We start from the raw sequence: 20,650 nt of genomic DNA, 5'->3' as shown, positions 1-20,650 counted from the left end.
GAATATGCAGGGGGAGGAGATGGGGCTGACCAGCCCCTGACTTGGGGCAGACGGCAGTAGACCCAGTCGGTGCCTGTCCACCATCTGTGCTGGAGGAACCCCCGGCCCTTGTCACCAAGGGGAAACAATTGTGTTTCTGATGGATGTGACCCCTCATTGGGGGCGGTGGAGGGAGAGCCAGGACAGTCCACCCACTATACGGTTCATACCTCTACCCCCCTTTGATCGTCCTGCTTTAACCCTGGAGGTTGCCAACACCAAGGAGCAAACAGATAGGAATGCTGTGGGTGGTGGCTTTTACCGGAACATCTTGCCACCGAAACTGTATTCAGAATGTAGCAGCAGTGAGAACAGTTATCACCCGTTCTCCGTGGGATTTCTTGTGAATCAAGCAGGCTAAAATGTAGCTCCTCTGCCAACTGGTACGTGCACTTAAGAGGTAGCTTCAGGTCAGTCCAAGGGAGTATTGGAATGTGCCATCGCATGCTAATGAGGTAGCTGCATCTTTCAGTAATTGGACTTGGGCCAATCTGTCTTTGAAACCAATGTTCTTCCCAGAAATGCAATTTGATTCCCAGAAAATAAATAAATTAAAAAATAAAACCTCCCTTCTGGTTTGATTCCAGATTCCCGGTTGTCTATGCAAGTTAAAACATATTAACCAGGTATTTTCTGCCCCTAAAATGAATGCCTAAAAGCAGCTGGGGCTTTTTTTTTCTCCAAATGATTCTTGGATCTTTTACTAAAGAGTAATTGTTGTGTGAAACACGGCATGCAATCTGTTGAATGTTTTTTGCTCCAAGTTTACAATGGTTAAAACCTGACCGGGGCTTTCCCTCATCCTTATCGCCAGAATCTGATCAAAAAGAGACTGGTGCATGCACGTGGAGTTAAGTATTCAACTAAAATTAGTTGAATCGAATTTTGGTTCATGCATACACACACATGACCGCAAAAGGGGCTGGTTTAGCACATTGGGCTAAATAGCTGGCTTGTAATGCAGAACAAAGCCAGCAGCATAGGTTCAATTCCTGTACCGGCCTCCCCGAACAGGCGCCGGAATGTGGCGACTCGGGGCTTTTCACAGTAACTTCATTGAAGCCTACTTGTGACAATAAGCGTTTATTATTATTAAGAGGGTTCAATTGCAGGAATTAAATCATCAATACTCGTTATCTCAATCAATTTGCTCCCTTTTTTTTCCCTTACTCGTTCGTGTCCCTCCAGCCCCTTGTTTGAATATTAATTCATTTCCAGTATTTGTGGCGAAGCCAGCATATTTTGCCCATCTCTAATTGCCCTTGCGAAGGTGGTGGTTAGCTGCTGCTGCAGTCCCTGCGGTGCAGGTACACGTGCAGTGCTGTTAGGAAGGGAATTCCAGGATTTTGACCCAGGAACGGCGATATAGTCAGGATGGTGACTGACTTGGAGGGGAATCTCCAGGTGGTGGTGTTCTCGGGTATCTGCTGCCCTTTTCCTTCTAGATGGTATTGGTCCAGGGTGTGAAAGGTGCTGCCGAAGGAACCTTGGTGAGTTCCTGAACATTGCATCTTGTAGATGGTACACATGGCTGCCATTGTTCATCGGTGATGGCGGGATCAAATGTTTGTGGAAGGGGGAGCATTCAGGTGGGCTGCTTATCCTGAATGTGTTCTTGAGTGTTATTGCAGCTGCACTCATCCAGGCAAGGGGAGTGTATTCCATCATACTCTTGCCTTGCGCCTTGTAGAGGGTGAACAGGCTATGGGGAGTTGGGCGGTGAGTTATTCGCAGGATTCCTATCCTTTAACCTCGTGTAGCCACAGTATTTATATGGCTGATCCAGTTTAATTTTTGTTAATGGTAACCCCCCAGTCGGGGGATTCAGCAAGGGTAATGCCAATGATGGTCAAATGTCGATCGTTAGATCTGCTCTTGTTGGAGATGGTTACTGCCAAGTGTAGTGTAAATGTTACTTGCCACTTGTCAGCCCAAGGCTGGATATTGTCCAGGTCTTGCTGCATTTCGACAGCGACTGCTTCATTATCTGGGTAGTCTCGAATGGTACTTGGCCGACACGGTGGCACAGTGATTAGCACTCCAGGGTCCCAGGTTCGATTCCCGGCTTGGGTCACTGTCTGTGCGGAGTCTGCACGTTCTCCCCGTGTCTGCGTGGGTTTCCTCCGGGTGCTCCGGTTTCCTCCCACAGTCCAAAGATGTGCAGGTTAGGTGCATTGGCCATGCTAAATTGCACTTAGTGTCAAAAATGTTAGGTGAGGTTACGGGGATATGTTGGAGGCCTGGGCTTAAGTAGGGTTCTCTACACAGAGGCTTGTGCAGAATTGATGGACAGAATGGCCTTCTGCTCTGTAAATTCTATTTTATGACTTTATGAACATTGTGCAGTCATCGGTGAACATCCACTTATGGCCTTATGATGGAAGAAAGATCAAGCAGCTAAAGATGGTTGGGCCTAGGACACTACCCTGAGGATCTCCTGCAGTGAAGTTGTGGAGCTGAGATGATAGTCCTCAAACCACCACAGCCACCTTCCCATGTGGCAGGTGTGAGTACAACCAGTGGGGTTGGGAGGAACATGCCCCTGATTCCCATGACTGCAGTTTAGCTAGGGCTCCTTGATGCCATACTTAGTTAAATGCTGCCTTGATGTCAAAGACAGTCACTCTCACCTCATCTCTGGCATTCAGCTCTTTTGTCCATGTTTGAACCAAGGCTGTAATGGACGTCAGGAGACGTCAGGAGTGACCCTGGCAAACCCAACTGAGCGTCCGTGAGCAGGTTATTGCTAAATAAGTGCCACGGGATAACGCTATTGATGACCCCTTTCATCGCTTCGCTGATGAGCGGGAGTAGACTGATTGAGCAGTAATTGGCCCGGTTGTATTTGTCCTGCACCTTGTGTACATACCTGGGCAAATGCCAGTGTTGTAGCTGCACTGGAACAGCTTGGCTAGGGGAATGGCAAGTTCAGGAGCACAAGTCTTCAGTACTTCTAATAATAATAATCGCTTATTGTCACAAGTAGGCTTCAATGAAGTTACTGTGAAAAGCCCGTGGTCGCCACATTCCGGCGCCTGTTCGGGGAGGCCGGTACGGGAATTGAACTCTCGCTGCTGGCCTTGTTTTACTATTAACAGAATGTTGTCAGGGTCCATAACCTTTGCAATATCCAGTGCCTTCAGCTGTTTCTTGATATCCTGTGGAGTGAATCACATTGACTGAAGAATGACGTCTGCGATAGTGGGGACCTCTGGAGGAAACTGAGATTGATCACCTACTCAGGACTTCTGGCTGAAGATTGTTGCGAATGCTTCAACCTTTTGCACAGATGTACTGGGCTTCTCCACCGTTGAGAGTGGGAAGATTTGTGGAGCCTCCTCCTCCACTGAGTTGTTTAATTGTCCACTGCCATTCATGGTGGGAAGTGGTAGGCTGCAGAGCTGAGATCTGATCTGAAGGGTGTGGACTTGCTCAGCTCCGTCTATTATGTTCATGTTGTTTGGTTTGCAAGTACTCCTGTGTTGTAGCTTCACCAGGCTGGCACCTCATTTTATGGTATACCTGGAGTTGCTCCTGGCATGCACACTTCATTGAACGAGGGTTGATCCCTGACCTGGTGGTAATGGTAGAGTGTGGGATATGCCAGGCCATGTGATTACAGATTGTGGTTGTATACACTTCTGCAGCTGATGGCCCACAAATCCTCATGGATGCCGAGGCTTCCAAATTGCTAGATCTGTTCGAAGTCTAGCCCATTTAATAGGGTAGCGCCACACAACACGATGGAGGGTATCCTCAATATGAAGACCATTTTGGGGACCTGGAGTTTGGATAGGCTCATTCTTAAACACTTGGGCATATATTGAGGAAAGAGCCAACCCATAATGTGACAGTCTGACGTTTCATGTGCCTTTGAGTAATTTCTTACTGTTAGACTTAGAGAATTGCAGATATAAGAGGATTTTAGGGCTGGAGAAGATGACATAGATAGGGAGGGGTGAGACCATGGGAGGGATTAGAAAACAAAAATTAGAATTTTTAAAATTGAGTGGTTGATTCAATGTAAAAATATCCTGGAAACTGACTCCTTGTGTAACAAAACACTTGTGCAGAACTCCTGATTAGCATAGCTGCCTTGCATAGAGAGCTGAGTTGGGTGAAGGCTGCTAAATATAAACCCATAACCGGCAGGTCTAGGCTGTCCAGTAAATAAATTGAAAAGAATTACTGAGTCGAGTCTTCCATTTAGACATAACTGTTGATCAAACCTTTACAAAGATCCCCAGGATGTCGATCAACATATGATGCTCATCCCACCACTGTGAACAAAGCGGCTTGCTGAAAATGAACGTTTTGTCCAGCCAGCTATTGGGAACACGACTGGATCAAAAGACATCAATCTGTGATCAACTGACATTGCCATATTAAACTCCACCCCTTTTGTTTTAACAAGATCAAATTGCAGATGTATGTTCATGCTTTCAGCAAATTAAACTTTAATGTATATCCTCTGCAGTTTGGTGCGTCAGTTAAGAGCGCTGGGTTTAATCGTGTGTTTGCTATGCACAGCAAAAAAATAAACCAGCGACGAATCTATCATAGACAAAATCGCTTTATTTTTGTTAGTCTTGCACATTTTTTGCCCTACTCCTTCTGAAGGCATTTTTTTTCTTGCTGGCCTGTATTTCTAAAGGTAGCTGAGTCCCTCTAATCGCTGAACGATGATGGTAAAGAACAAACTTGCATTTATCTAGCGCCTTTCATGACCTCGGGTCATCCCGAAGAGTTTGAAAGCCAATGAAGTACTAGTTGAAGTGCAGTCACCGTTGTGTGTCGTCAGAAAGCAGCCGGTTTGTGCACAGCAATGTGATAATGACCAAATCGTCTGTTTCTGTGATGTTGGTTGAGGAGTAAATATTAGCCGGGCCTCAGGCTGAACACCTCTGACGATGCAGCACTTCCGCAGTACTCCTCTGGAGTGGTCAGCCTAGACTTTGTGTTCTCACCTGGACTGGAACTCTCACCCACAAACCTGGCTCTAAACTCTTACCCACAAACCTGGCTCTAAATTCTTGCCCACAAACCTGGCTCGAACAAGAATATCACTGACAGCCACACACGGCACTGGGATGGCCAGGCATCCCTGATGAGATTGAGTCGCATTCTGTTCTTGCCTTGAAACCTCATGCATGCCTCTCCAGCAGGGGTCAGTGTACAGTGAGCAGAAGTGGGGAGGCTTGCCCATTTGGTATATTTATTTCTCTTCCCCTCCCTGCTTGATTCTGCCTCGGCTGAAATCACAACAGGAAACACAAAACCTTCAGCCGGCCGGGAGGCCTCTATGGAGAGAGCTGGAGTTCACAATTCAGGTCTATGGCTCTTCATCCACCCTGAGGAAAAAAAATAGCAATGTAATATAATATAATTAGGGCAGCACGGTAGCACAAGTCAATAGGGGCCAGGGTCCCAGGTTCGATTCCTCGCTGGGTCACTGTCTGTGCGGAGTCTCCACGTTCTCCCCGTGTCTGCGTGGGTTACCTCCGGGTGCTCCGGTTTCCTCCCACAGTCCAAAGATGTGCAAGTTAGGTGGATTGAGCGTGCTAAATTGCCCTTAGTGTCCAAAAAGGTTAGGCAGGGTTATTGGGATAGGGTGGAAGTGAGGGCTTGGGTGGGTCGGTGCTGATTCAATGGACCGAGTGGCCTCCTTCTTCACTGCATGTTGTAATAATCGCTTATTGTCACAAGTAGGTTTCAATGAAGTTACTGTGAAAAGCCCCTAGTTGCCACATTCTGCGCCTGTTCGGGGAGGCTGGTACGGGAATTGAACCCGCGCTGCTGGCCTTATTCTGCATGACAAGTCAGCTATTTAGCCCACTATGCTAAACCAGCCCCTAATATGTACATGTTCAGCAAGTGAAAGGGGTGGTGAAGAAGACCAAAAGGGAAGGCCTACGATTGGGTGGAGAGCAGGAGGGGCCAAATGATTAAAGGTTTCTGGTACAGCAGCTGGAGAAAGTGATAATTAAATTAGTTAATGGGATAAATTAAAGAATCAAAAGATGGGTGGCCTACCACTCGCCTCAACCAGACTTGTCTTTTGTTTCTTATTTCCACCATGCCCCATCCCCTTTCACTAGCTCATAACCTATTACATTTCTAACTCTTCTACATTCTGATAAAGGGTCACTGACCTGAAACATTAACCCTATTTCTCTCTCCATGGATGCTGTTTGACCTGCTGACCTCACAGCGCCAGGGTCCCAGGTTCGATTCCCGGTTTGGGTCACTGACTATGCGGAGTCTGCACGTTCTCCCCGTGTCTGTGTGGGTTTCCTCCCACAGGTGCCGAAAGACGTGCTGTGAGGAGAATTGGACATTCTGAATTCTCCCTCCGTGTACCCGAACAGGCCCCGTAGTGTGGCAACGAGGGGATTTTCACAGTTACTTCAGTGCAGTGTTAATGTAAGCCTACTTGTGACAATAAAGATTTTAAAAAGAAGCATTTCCAGCATTTATTTCAGGTTTGCAACATCTATTGTATTTTGCCTTTGTGATCGTGCTACCCAAGCTGTGTTCAGCTAACTTGGGAGAGAACAAGGCTCAAACTGGCACATCCTGCACTCTGCAGCTTAGATACTGAACAGCTCAGTCTGCAGAGCTATCTAGGGGCTTGTTAGCCTTTTCAAAGCTTTGAAACATTTTAATTTCTTGACTTCTGCCCAATAGGTGCATAAGTTAAATGTTGTGCTTTATTTTGGTTTGAATACACATTTATTGGCCAACCTTGGATGCAAACCTATGCAAATCATTACACTGCTTCTTTTGACAAGATCTTTTAGATTAGATTTGGATTTATTGTCACGTGTACCAGCACGTGGGGCAGCACGGTAGCATTGTGGATAGCACAATTGCTTCACAGCTCCAGGGTCCCAGGTTCGATTCCGGCTTGGGTCACTGTCTGTGCGGAGTCTGCACATCCTCCCCGTGTGTGCGTGAGTTTCCTCCGGGTGCTCCGGTTTCCTCCCACAGTCCAAAGATGTGCAGGTTAGGTGGATTGGCCATGAGAAATTGCCCTTGGTGTCCTAAATTGCCCTTAGTGTTGGGTGGGGTTACTGCATTATGGGGATAGGGTGGAGGTGTGGACCTTGGGTAGGTAGCTCTTTCCAAGAGCCGGTGCAGACTCGATGGGCCAAATGGCCTCCTTCTGCACTGTAAATTCTATGATAATCTATGTACCGAGGTACAGTGAAAAGTGTTGTTCTGTGTACAGTCCAGGAAGATTGTGCGATACATGAAAAACAAAAGGCATACAATAGATACACAATAGACATAGACATCGGGCGAAGCATTCGGAGTGTAGCGTGACTCAGCAACCCTTACTTTAGAACATAGAACATAGAACATCACAGCGTAGTATAGACCCTTCGGCCCTCGATGTTGCGCCGACCTGTGAAACCACTCTAAAGCCCATCTACACTATTCCCTTATCGTACATATGTGTATCCAATGACCATTTAGTCAAATTGTCTACAATAACATCAGCTAATAGGATTGCAAGGATTCAAAACTGATTTCCGCAGAGAGGATGTATAAGTGATGTCAGGAAACAGGAAGTTTTAAGTAATCTGTAAGGCACAGCTTTAAGTAAGTTTAATTTTTTGTGGTTCTGTATTTGAAAGGATTACTGACTTCGGTTTGGTGTAACTGCATAGATGGTAATGAGAATTTATCAAGTGAAAACAAATAGAGTTTAAAGAAAGACTAGGCTGTTGAGTTACAACAAGGGACCACTCTAGGTTGGAAAGAACTTTCAAGTTTAAGTTTAAAGCTCAGAAGAAGCTGGACAGAACAAGGGAGCTTCGAAAAGAAAAGAAAGTCCAGATGTTAGAGAGTTGGGGCAAAATGCATCTTTCAGGAAGACAGTTCAAAACAAGAAGCTGAACCAGATCCTGTCGGGTGAAGATAAAGTAAAAAACAGAGAAAGTGACCTGAGTTAAAGCGACAGCATCAAAAACCAGATTTAAAGTGAGAATCCGGACAACCGAGGTAAATCAAAAGTTTGATGACATCTCAACACTGCCTGTGGAGCAGTAATGTTCTATTGGCATAGCTGGGTACCTGAGATATTGTGTGGAAGCTTGAATGCACAGGGCAAGACAGAGGGAAACTGAAAGGAGAGATTGAATTCCTGGAAGTGGACCCTTGGTGAAGGCATTTGAGAAGATTCTAAGGCAGATTTTCAAGAGTGGAGTTTGGAAACACTCATGTGGAAGTCAGAGTTCGGGTGAGACCAGTTGGCTCACAGTGTGACAAAGCATCTGGGGGATTTGATAAGCCACAGAAGTTATATTGAGTGGCATTTGCAACTTGGATTCAGAGTGTGGTGTGTCTGACCACAGTTGGCCTGTTGGTTTACGTGGACTGTACACTTACTGAGAATATTAGAATATAAGATAGCTGGTGTAATTTGTGTTATCTTTATAAATCTATGTGCATGTAATAATATAGTTGGAGTGAAGGAATAACGTATTATAATTAATCATGTTTCATCAATTTTATCATTTCATTTAAGTTTAATTGCCGGTCCTGTGACTATGTTCATCCACATCTCTAAACAAAAAAAAGTTACAATCTATTGCGCCAGGGTATCGCCCCGTGATCTGTTTGTCAAATAGTAACACCAGCTGGGATTGTAACAGTGAATTGTAAAATAATGCTTTTGAATGAGTTTGGTTGAATCTCACTTTAATGCCTAATTTCTGCCATGATGTTACAGCATGAATTATGCTAAACCTTTACAGATCAATGATTGGGCCACAGCTGGGGTAGTGTCCACTTTAGGAAGGATGGCAAGGCCTCAGAGAGGGTGGAGAGGAGATTTCCTGGAATGTTACCGGGGATGAGGGAGTTCAGTTATGAGGAGAGAGTAGAGAATCTGGGTTGTCCTCGATAAAGTAAAGACGGGAAAAGGGATATTTAATAGAGATGGACATTGATAGAGTTGAAACAGGGAGGTACAAAACTATGGAGAGATTTGAAAACATTTAGTTCTGACATTAAAATGGAGCAAACAAGTGCTTATGTAAAATGAAAGTATTTATTTCATATAATATAGTCAAATATGATCTAGTCGTATCACCAGCACCCAGGCCTGTCGCCAGGCCCACCCTGCGGCCCGACTCACCGGAAGAAGAAGAGGCAGGAAATCGATGAGGAGGCCTGACCAGGCCTAGACCGAGGCCCAATCCCAAGAGCGCCCGATCTGACCACCGGCGCTGGATCCGACCAGATGACCTGGCCCGACCCAACCCAGGAAGACTCTGCCAGTGTCCCAAACACAGCCTAAACACGCCCGAAACAGCGAAGACGCCACATGGGGATCTGAACACACCGGAAGGAAGGTCCGACCTTGCGAAGCCCCAGGGCCCAATGGGATCATGAACATGCTCCCCCCACACCCCTCCCCTCCCCCCAGCGACCCTTAAATTGCAACCAGAGCCCAGGACCCTTCCAGACGCAACTACTTATCTTCCACAAGGTCAGATTTCTCTCATCTGGTCCCAGGACCACCCAGAAACAGCCGCTGACCTAGGAAATGAGGGAAATGCGGCGGTCTGCAGGTGAGACTAACGCGGTTTCAAATCTCCTCTCCCCAGCATACTCCTGGCAAACGTCCAAGCAATCGAAAACACGCTGGACGAGCTTAACGCTAGACTTACCTCTCAGAGGGAAGTAAGAGACTGCTGTGTGTTCTGTTTCACGGAGACATGGCTCACCCCTGCCGCACCGAACTGTACCATACAACCTGAGGGCTTCTCAATTCACCGGATGGACCGCATGGCATCAATGGGCAAAGCGAAGGGTGGAGGGGTTTGCTTCCTCATCAGTTCCGCCCAGTGCTCAAACGTGGTGACCCTGGTGAACCACTGCTCCCCGGACCTGTAATACCTGACTGTGAAGTTCCGCGCATATTACCTTCCACAGGAGTTCATTTCTGCCATCATCATGGCAGTCTACATCCCAACCCAGGTGGAAGTGAAGAAGGCGCTTGATGAATTGTACACCGCTATACACAACCTGGAACAGAATACCTGGAGGCCTTGTTGATAATGGCGGGGGACGTCAACCAGGCCAACCTCAAGAGTGTCCTGCCAAAATTCTACCAACACATCTCCTGTTCCAATAGAGACCCTATCATCCTTGACCACTGCTACACAATCATCAAGAGCACCTACCGCTACATCACCCAACCACATTTTGGAAAATCAGACCACAAGATGGTGTTCCTTCTCCCGGCATACAAGCAGAAACTTAAGCGGGAGAATCCAGTTAAGAAGGTCATGCGGGAAGCACGGTGACGCAGTGGTTAGCATTGCTGCCTCACAGCGCTGAGATCCCTCATTCAGTCCCAGCTCTGGTTCACTATCCGTGTGGAGTTTGCACATTCTCCCCGTGTGTGCGTGGGTTTGTCCCCACAACCCGAAGATGTGCAGGGTAGGTGGATTGGCCCCGCTAAATTGCCCCTTCATTGGAAAACATTAATTGGGTACACTAAATTGATTTATTTTCCAATTTCTTTTAAAAAAAGAAGGTCGTGCAATGCTGATCTGAGGCAACGGAAGAGCTCCTATGCGACTTTTTGGAGTCAGGAGTCAGTAGACTGGTCCATATTCAAGAACTCTGCAGCCAACCTAGACAAGTATGCCACTAACGTCACAGACTTCGTCAGTAAGTGTGTCAAGGACTGCGTACCAAGGAAGGCAGTAAGTTTGTTTACCAACCGGAAACCATGGTTTAATTGGGAGTGTCACTCCCTACTGAAGTCCAAGTCTGAGGCGTTCAAGGCAGCTGACCCTGACCTATACAAGAAATCCAGGTACAACCTCCGCAAAGCCATCAGGGACGCCAAGAGACAATACCAGACTAAACGAGAGTCACAGACTAACAACACAAACTCTCATCGGTTGTGGCAAGGCTTAAACAACATAATGGACTACAAAGCAAAGCCGAGTAGAATCTTCAGCAACAGAGCACCCTTCCCTGATTAAATCAATGTATTCTGTGCTCATTTTGAGCAGGAAATCAACAAGCCGATGTCACCTAACCCCAATAGCCTCAGGCACACACATACCAATCGTCAGAGTCTCAGGAGGTAGATTGATCTTCTTGAAAGTGAACCCACAGAAAGCAATGGGTCCTGACGGAGTTCCTGCTCGTGCACTCATCTGCATGGACTAACTGGCAGGTGTGTTCGCAGACACCTTTAACCTCTCCCTACTTCGTTCCGAGGTCCCCATCTGCCTCAGGATGCCCACCATTAGAACATAGAACGATACAGCGCAGTATAGGCCCTTCGGCCCACGATGTTGCACCAAAACAAAAGCCATCTAACCTACACTATGCCATTATCATCCATATGCTTATCCAATAAACCTTTAAATGCCCTCAATGTTGGCGAGTTCACTACTGTTGCAGGAAGGGCATTCCACGGCCTCACCACTCATTGCGTAAAGAACCTACCTCTGACCTCTGTCCTATATCTATTACCCCTCAGTTTAAAGCTATGTCCCCTCGTGCTAGCCATTTCCATCCGCGGGAGAAGGCTCTCACTGTCCACCCTATCTAACCCCCTGATCATTTTGTATGTCTCTATTAAGTCTCCTCTTAACCTTCTTCTCTCTGACAAAAACAACCTCAAGTCCATCAGCCTTTCCTCATAAGATTTTCCCTCCATACCAGGCAACATCCTGGTAAATCTCCTCTGCACCTGCTCCAAAGCTTCCACATCCTTCCTATAATGCGATGACCAGAACTGTACGCAATACTCCAAATGCGGCCGTACCAGAGTTTTGTACAGCTGCAACATGACCTCATGACTCCGGAACTCAATCCCTCTACCAATAAAGGCCAACACTCCATAGGCCTTCTTCACAACCCTATCAACCTGGGTGGCAACTTTCAGGGATCTATGTACATGGACACCTAGATCCCTCTGCTCATCCACACTTCCAAGAACTTTACCATTCGCCAAATATTCTGCATTCCTGTTATTCCTTCCAAAGTGAATCACCTCACACTTCTCTACATTAAACTCCATTTGCCACCTCTCAGCCCAGCTCTGCAGCTTATCTATGTCCCTCTGTAACCTGCTACATCCTTCCGCACTGTCGACAACACCACCGACTTTAGTGTCGTCTGCAAATTTACTCACCCACCCTTCTGCGCCCTCCTCTAGGTCGTTGATAAAAATGACAAACAGCAACGGCCCCAGAACAGATTCTTGTGGTACGCCACTTGTAACTGAACTCCATTCTGAACATTTCCCATCAACCACCACCCTCTGTCTTCTTTCAGCTAGCCAATTTCTGATCCACATCTCTAAATCACCCTCAATCCCCAGCCTCCGTATTTTCTGCAATAGCCTACCGTGGGGAACCTTATCAAACGCTTTACTGAAATCCATATACACCACATCAACTGCTCTACCCTCGTCTACCTGTTCAGTCACCTTCTCAAAGAACTCGATAAGGTTTGTGAGGCATGACCTACCCTTCACAAAGCCATGCTGACTATCCCTGATGATATTATTCCTATCTAGATGATTATAAATCTTGTCACTTAGAATCCCCTCCAAGACTTTACCCACAACAGACGTGAGGCTCACCGGTCTATAGTTGCCGGGGTTGTCTCTACTCCCCTTTTTGAACAAAGGGACCACATTTGCTATCCTCCAGTCCTCTGGCACTATTCCTGTAGCCAATGATGACATAAAAATCAAAGCCAAAGGCCCAGCAATCTCTTCACTGGCTTCCCAGAGAATCCTAGGATAAATCCCATCAGGCCCCGGGGACTTATCTATTTTCAGCCTGTCCAGAATTGCCAACACCTCTTCCCTAAGTACCTCAATGCCATCCATTCTAATAGCCTGGGTCTCAGCATTCTCCTCCACAACATTATCTTTTTCCTGAGTGAATACTGATGAAAAATATTCATTTAGTATCTCGCCTATCTCTTCAGACTCCACACACAACTTCCCATCCCTGTCCTTGACTGGCCCTACTCTTACCCTAGTCATTCTTTTATTCCTGACATACCTATAGAAAGCTTTTGGGTTTTCCTTGATCCTACCTGCCAAATACTTCTCATGTCCCCACCTTGCTCGTCTTAGCTCTCTCTTTAGATCCTTCCTCGCTACCTTGAAACTATCAATCGCCCCAACTGAAACTTCACACCTCATCTTCACATAGGCATCCTTCTTCCTCTTAACAAGAGATTCCACTTCTTTGGTAAACCTCGGTTCCCTCGCTCGACGCCTTCCTCCTTGCCTGACCGGCACGTACTTATCAAGAACACGCAGTAGCTGTTCCTTGAACAAGCTCCACTTATCCAGTGTGCCCAACACTTGCAGCCTACTTCTCCAACCTATCCCCTCTAAGTCATGCCTAATGGCATCATAATTGCCCTTCCCCCAGCTATAACTCTTGCCCTGCGGTGTATACTTATCCCTTTCCATCACTAATGCAAACGTCACCGAATTGTGGTCACTGTCCCCAAAGTGCTCTCCTACCTCCAAATCCAACACCTGGCCTGGTTCATTACCCAAAACCAAATCCAAAGTGGCCTCGCCTCTTGTTGGCCTGTCAACATGTTTTGTCAGGAAACCCTCCTGCACACATTGTACAAAAAACGACCCATCTAACGTACTCGAACTATATCTTTTCCAGTCAATATTTGGAAAGTTAAAGTCTCCCGTAATAACTACGCTGTTACTTTCGCTCTTATCCAGAATCATCTTCGCCATCCTTTCCTCTACATCCCTAGAACTATTTGGAGGCCTATAGAAAACTCCCAACAGGGTGACCTCTCCTTTCATGTTTCTAACCTCAGCCCATACTACCTCGGAAGAAGAGTCCCCATCTAGCATCCTCTCCGCCACCGTAATACTGCTCTTGACTAGCAGCGCCACACCTCCCCCTCTTTTGCCTCCTTCTCTGAGCTTACTAAAACACCTAAACCCCGGAACCTGCAACATCCATTCCTGTCCCTGCTCTATCCATGTCTCCGAAATGGCCACAACATCGAAGTCCCAGGTACCAACCCATGCTGCCAGTTCCCCTACCTTATTTTGTATACTCCTGGCATTGAAGTAGACACACTTCAAACCACCTACCTGAACACTGGCCCCCTACTGCGAAGTCAAATCTGTGCTCCTTACCTCTATACTCTCATTCTCCCGTACCCTAAAACTACAATCCAGGTTCCCATGCCCCTGCTGCATTAGTTTAAACCCCCCCAAAGAGCACTAACAAATCTCCCCCCCCAGGATATTTGTGCCCCTCAGGTTCAGATGTAGACCATCCTGTCTGAAGAGGTCTCACCTTTCCCAGAAAGAGCCCCAGTTATCCAGAAATCTGAATCCCTCCCGCCTGCACCATCCCTGTAGCCACGTGTTTAATTGCTCTCTCTCCCTATTCCTCAACTCATTATCACGTGGCACGGGCAACAACCCAGAGATAACAACTCTGTTTGTTCTCGTTCTGAGCTTCCATCCTAGCTCCCTGAAATCCTGCCTGACATCCTTGTCCCCTTTCCTACCTATGTCGTTAGTGCCAATGTGGACCACGACTTGGGGCTGCTCCCCCTCCCCCTTAAGGACCTGGAAAACACGATCCAAGACATCACGTACCCTTGCACCTGGGAGGCAACATACCAAACGTGAGTCTCTCTCGCTCCCACAAAATCTCCAATCTGTGCCCCTGACTATCGAGTCCCCAATTACTAATGCTCTGCTCCTCTCCCCCTTTCCCTTCTGAGCAACAGGGACAGACTCCATGCCAGAGGCCCATACCCCATGGCTTACCCCCCCCCACAAGTATCCAAAGCGGTATACTTGTTTCTCAGGGGAACGACCGCAGGGGATCCCTGCACTGACTGCTTTTTCCCAGTCCCTCTTACAGTTACCCATCTATCTCCAATCTTTGGTGTAACTAATTCCCTGTAGCTGCTATCTATGACCCCCTCTGCCTCCCGAATGATCCGAAGTTCATCCAACTCCAGCTCCAGTTCCCTAACTCGGACTTGGAGGAGCTGGAGATGGCTGCACTTCCTGCAGGTAAAATCAGCAGGGACATTAACGGCATCCCTCACCTCAAACATCCTGCAGGAGAAACATTGCACTACCTTCCCTGCCATCCCTCTGACTTCCAACCAAGTTCTGGTTAATAAATACATTAAAAAAAATAATAATAATATAATATGGCACTTACCTCACACCAATGGATCTTATTATTAGGTTAGAGGAGGAGGGTGGGTGGGAGACACTACACGTGTAGTGTCTCGGGTTTCCTCTCCACCAGAATCTATTGGTTGGGGGGGGGCCTTCCCAGAGGTCCGCGGGTCGAAAAAAAGTAAAACAGAAAATAAATGCTTTAGTGTTTTTAAAGGAGAAACTTACCTCCCAGAAATCACTTGCGCACCGCTCCCGCTGAAATCCAATGGCCTGCTCCTGTGAAGGTAAGTGTTTTTAAAGGAGAAACTTACCTCCCAGAAATCACTTGCGCACCGCTCCTGCCGAAATCCAATGAAATCCACCTTTAACCTCTCCCTACTTCGTTCCGAGGTCCCCACCTGCCTCAGGATGCCCACCATTATACTGGTGCCAAAGATGAACCAGGCAAAGTGCCTCAATGACTACCGTCCGGTGGCCCTGACATCGATCATTATGAGGTGCTTTGAGAGGTTGGTCATGAGACAATCAACTGCAATTCGCATACCGCCACAACCGGTCCACAGCAAACACCATCTCCCTGGCCCTACACTCATCCCTGGAGCATCTCAACAACAAGGACACCTACGTCAGACTCCTGTTCATTGACTACAGCTCCAACTTCAACACCATAATCCCAGCCAAGCTCATATCCAAACTCCAAAACCTAGGATCCAGCTCTTCCCTCTGCAACTGGATCCTCGACTTCCTGACCCACAGACCGTAATCATTAAGTGGACTGTCCTCCACGATAGTCCTCAATACCGGGACCCCGCAAGGCTGCGTACTTAGCCCCCTACTATACTCCCTATACAAACACGACTGTATGGCAAAATATGGCTCCAACTCCATCTACATGTTTGCTGATGACACGACCGTAGTGGGTCGGATCTCAACCAATGATGAGTCAGGGTACAGGAGGGAGATAGAGAACCTAGTGGCATAGTACAAAGTGTCATCCACGCCCCATCAATGGTGCCGCGGTAGAGATAGTTGACAGCTTCAAATTCCTAGGTGTAAATATCACCAACAATCTGTCCTGGTCCACCCACATTGACGCTCCGACCAAGAAAGCGCAACAACGCCTCTACTCCCTCAGGAAATTAAGGAAATTCGGCATGTCCACATTGACTCTTACCAATTTTTACAGATGCACCATAGAAAGCATCCTATCTGGCTGCAGCACAGCCTGGTATGGCAACTGCTCGGCCCAGGACCGCAAGAAACTTCAGAGAGTCGTGAACACAGCCCAGTCCATAACACAAACCTGCCTCCCATCCATTGGGAGCTACACCTCCTGCTGCCTGGGGAAAGTGGGCAGCATAATCAAAAACCACTCCCACCCGGGTTATTCTCTCTTCCAACCTCCTCCATCAGGCAGAAGATACAAATGTTTGAGAATATGCACCAACAGATTCAAAAACAGCTTCTTCCCCGCTGTTTACAGACTCCTGAATGACTCTCTTAGGGTCTGAACTGATATTTTTATGCATCGTCTCTGCAGTTGTAACAATCTACACCGTATACTTCACTTGCTGTCTATGTTTATGTATTTTCATTATGTATCCTCATGTATTTGTTGTATGTTCAATGTTTTCATGTATGGAGCGATCTGTCTGAGCTGTACGTAGAAAAATACTTTTCACTGTACCTCAGTACACATGACAATAAATCTAAATATACCCAATTATCTTTTCCCAATTAAGGAACAATTTAGTGTGGCCAATTCACCTACCCTGCACATCTTTTTGGGTTGCGGGGGAGAGGCCCACGCAGACACGGGGAGAATGTGCAAACCCCACGTTGACAGTGGACCGGGGCCAGGATCGAACCCCGGTCCTCGGCGCCGTGAGGCAGCAGTGATGACCACTGCGCCACCGTGCTGCCCCTCCAATACATCTAAATCAAACCAAATAATTCCAAATCCAAGGATTGGGAAAACTAAACAAGTGCTTGTCCACGGGGAAAAATAGCTTTTGTGGGTTTATTCCAACCTGAGTTGAGTGTCCCCACTAGCTCTGTGTCGGAATGAAATACCTGAAAGCTATTCCGCCCTGTCTCGACCTTTCTCCAACTCAATGCCTTGTATCTTTCAAGCAGCAACACAGTTGCTTTTTGAAGCACATATATTTGTATTATTGCTCAACTGCTTTGTTGATCAAAATTAGCAACTGACATTTTCTACATTGGAACTGATAATAAATGCGCATTGCTACAATGCAGCAATTGACAGCAAGCTTAACAGACTGTCTTAAATTTATTCTAAACAGGAACAGTGCATTAATCAGGGTTTACCTTCCTAAAGTCAATGGCTTGCTCCAGGCTTTCACTTCAAAAATGCCCCCATTTGCTCCCCCGATGATATCATTTGGTGCAGCAACATGCAAGTTGATGCAAGAGATCAAAGATTGCATTCCCACTTCAGGTGAATTAACTAATCTCAGCCATGGGTGCAGGGTAATACAGACACAATGATTGATAGCACCCCTAGGCTAGGGTGGAGAAGTCAGCCAGGATTCTTGCTTGATCGCGATGCAATCACAATTGCCGAAAAGGGAGTTTGTGTCCGTGTGTTTATATGTCAGGCTTAACGTGATGACCTTCAGCCACTCCAGTCAAGAGTCACATCAGCAGACATGTGGTGAACAGCCAACTTGGGAAGTACCTGGCGACACTGAGCACCTGTCAAATCGGAGGAAAAAAGAGGGAAAAAAGCTTGGCGAGTAAAATTCATATGGTTAACAGAGACTGTGAAAAGACTTGCTATTTTTTAAATGTACATTTACAAATCTAACTGTACCAATGGGAGGTCCTATGGTGCAGTGGGTAGCATCCCGACTATCACAACACCCTGGCTTGTGTCCAGTCAATTACAGCTCCACTTGTTGCAACACAGGTGAAATAAGATTTTATTTAAAATACCCAAGGTCCTTGGCTGAGCCTAAACTACAGTCACAAGGTTTGTAGCTTTAACACAAGTAACCTTTTATTATGTACAGTATTATAATTAAACTGGCAGAAAGTTGATTGATTGATTTGATTTATTGGCACATGTACCGAAGGACAGTGAAAAGTATTTTTCTGCAGCCGAGGGAACGTACACAGTACGTACATAGTAGACAAAAGAATAAGCGACAAAGAACATTGACAAATGGTACATCGACAAACAGTGATTGGTTACAGTGCAGAAGAAGGGGCCAAACAAAGCAAATACATGAGCAAGAGCAGCATAGGGTGTCGTGAATAGTGTTCTTACAGGAAACAGATCAGTCCGAGGGGGAGTCGTTGAGGAGTCTGGTAGCTGTGGGGAAGAAGCTGTTCCTATGTCTGGATGTGCGGGTCTTCAGACTTCTGTACCTTCTACCTGATGGAAGGGTCTGGAAGAGGGCAATGCCTGGGTGGGAGGGGTCTCTGATAATGCTGTCTGCCTTCCTGAGGCAGCGAGAGGTGTAGACAGAATCAATGTGGGGGTGGCAAGCTTGTGTGATGCGTTGGGCTGAGTTCACCACACTCTGCAGTTTCTTGCGATCTTAGACCGAGCAGTTGCCACACCAGGCCGTGATGCAGCTGGATAGGATGCTCTCTGTCGCACATCTGTAGAAGTTTGTGAGAGTCGATGCAGACATTCCAAATTTCTTTAGCTTCCGTAGGAGTAGAGACGTTGTTGGGCTTTCTTGACTGTTGCATCAACGTGAGTGGACCAGGACAGACTGTTGGTGATGGTGACCCCCAGGAACTTAAAGCTATCGATCATCTCCACTTCGGAGCCATTGATGCCGACGGGAGTGTGTGTCGTGCTACGCTTCCTGAAGTCGATGATCAGTTCCTAGGTCTTTCCGACATTTAGAGAGAGGTTGTTTCCTCCTGTAGTCCGAAGTGTAACTGACTATTTAATACAACAACCCCCTCCCCTTTCCTAACTACCTCCATTTACACACACACAAACACAGAGGGGAAAGGGTGGTTGAGAAGGAAAGTAAATATTAATAAACTAAAAGGATACGTATCCTTGATGCACTGGGGTGACTTCCAGTTCATATCTTTCTGAAGTTCAAAATCTCATTTTGGTGCTTTTTCCTTCTAGGCTTGAGTTGTGGTCTCAGCATCATTTCAGGTTCACGGTCGTGATGTGTCAGGCACTCTGCTTTTAGAACAATAGAGCTGTTCTTTCACTTCAGCAGCTCGAGAGAGAGAGCGAGAGTGTGTGTTCCTTCTCCTTCCAAGGTCCAAACATTTCTGCTCAGTTCTCGCGTCACACAGGAACTAATCACTGACCATTGTCAGGCAGAACACCGTCCCTAGCCAACCCCCATCATTGCCAGTTAACCATTTGAGCTGACATCCTCCAAAACCGGTTGTCACGATTCACCTGGTGCCGAGGAGTATGGCCCCTTCTCTCCGAGCAGACTGTTTCAACTGAGTCTTCTACTTAAAGGCAAATCCCGATTAAGGTTCCATGGACCCAAAATAATAAAATGAAATCAAAGAACTGGGAACAAACAAAATAAACAGGAAGGATTCTTACATTATTTCTGGACGAGAAGCTCTGAGTTCAAGTCCTGCTTCAGGATTGAATGGCCAGGGAAGGTGTATTCATAATGTGATCAGCAGGTTATCAGCCTGTGAGTCATTCCAATATTCCTGACGGTAGGTGGTAAGTGTGGAAGAGTTTCCTCGCCTGCCAAACTGCAAAGCAACAGGAAACCACGGCAGTATTTTGCCAAGCATAATTTTGGACCATCCGATGGAAGCACATGTTTGCCAATGCACTCTTCGGGCCTGAGGCCTGAAAGAGAAGGACGTCTTGGACTGAAGTAATTAAATAAGGACATTATCGTTTTGAACTCCAGAGTTCTGAGGACCAGACTGAAAAGTGGAGTTAAGCCAAGATCCGATCAGCCATGATCCTATTGAATGGTGGAGCAGGCTCGAGGGGCTGAGTTGCTTACTCCATAAAATCCCGACAGTGCAGAAGGAGGCCATTCAGCCCATTGAATTTGCACCGACCCTCCAAAAGGGTGCCCTACCTAGGCCCACTCCCTTGCCCTACCTCATAACCCCACCTTTTAAAAATTCATTCACGGGATGTGGACGTCGCTGGTTAGGCCAGCAGTTATTGCCCATCCCTAGTTGCCCTTCAGAAGGTAGTGGTGAGCTGCCTTCTTGAACCGCTGCAGTCCCCGAGATGTAGGTACACCCACTGTGCTGTTTGGGAGGGAGTTCCAGGATGTTGCCCCAGCGACAGTGAAGGAGCGGCGATATATTTCCAGGTCAGGATGGTGAGTGACTTGAAGGGAAACCTCCGGTGGTGGGGTTCCCAGGTATCTGCTGCTCTTGTTCTTCTAGATGGTAGAGGTCATGGGTTTGGAAGGTGTTGTCTAAGGC

The sequence above is a fragment of the Scyliorhinus torazame genome, chromosome 7, assembly GCF_047496885.1.
Source record: "Scyliorhinus torazame isolate Kashiwa2021f chromosome 7, sScyTor2.1, whole genome shotgun sequence".
In the NCBI taxonomy this organism is placed as follows: domain Eukaryota; kingdom Metazoa; phylum Chordata; class Chondrichthyes; order Carcharhiniformes; family Scyliorhinidae; genus Scyliorhinus; species Scyliorhinus torazame.
The sequence above is the reverse complement of the archived record's forward strand: the minus strand, read 5'-3'. Positions refer to the sequence as shown.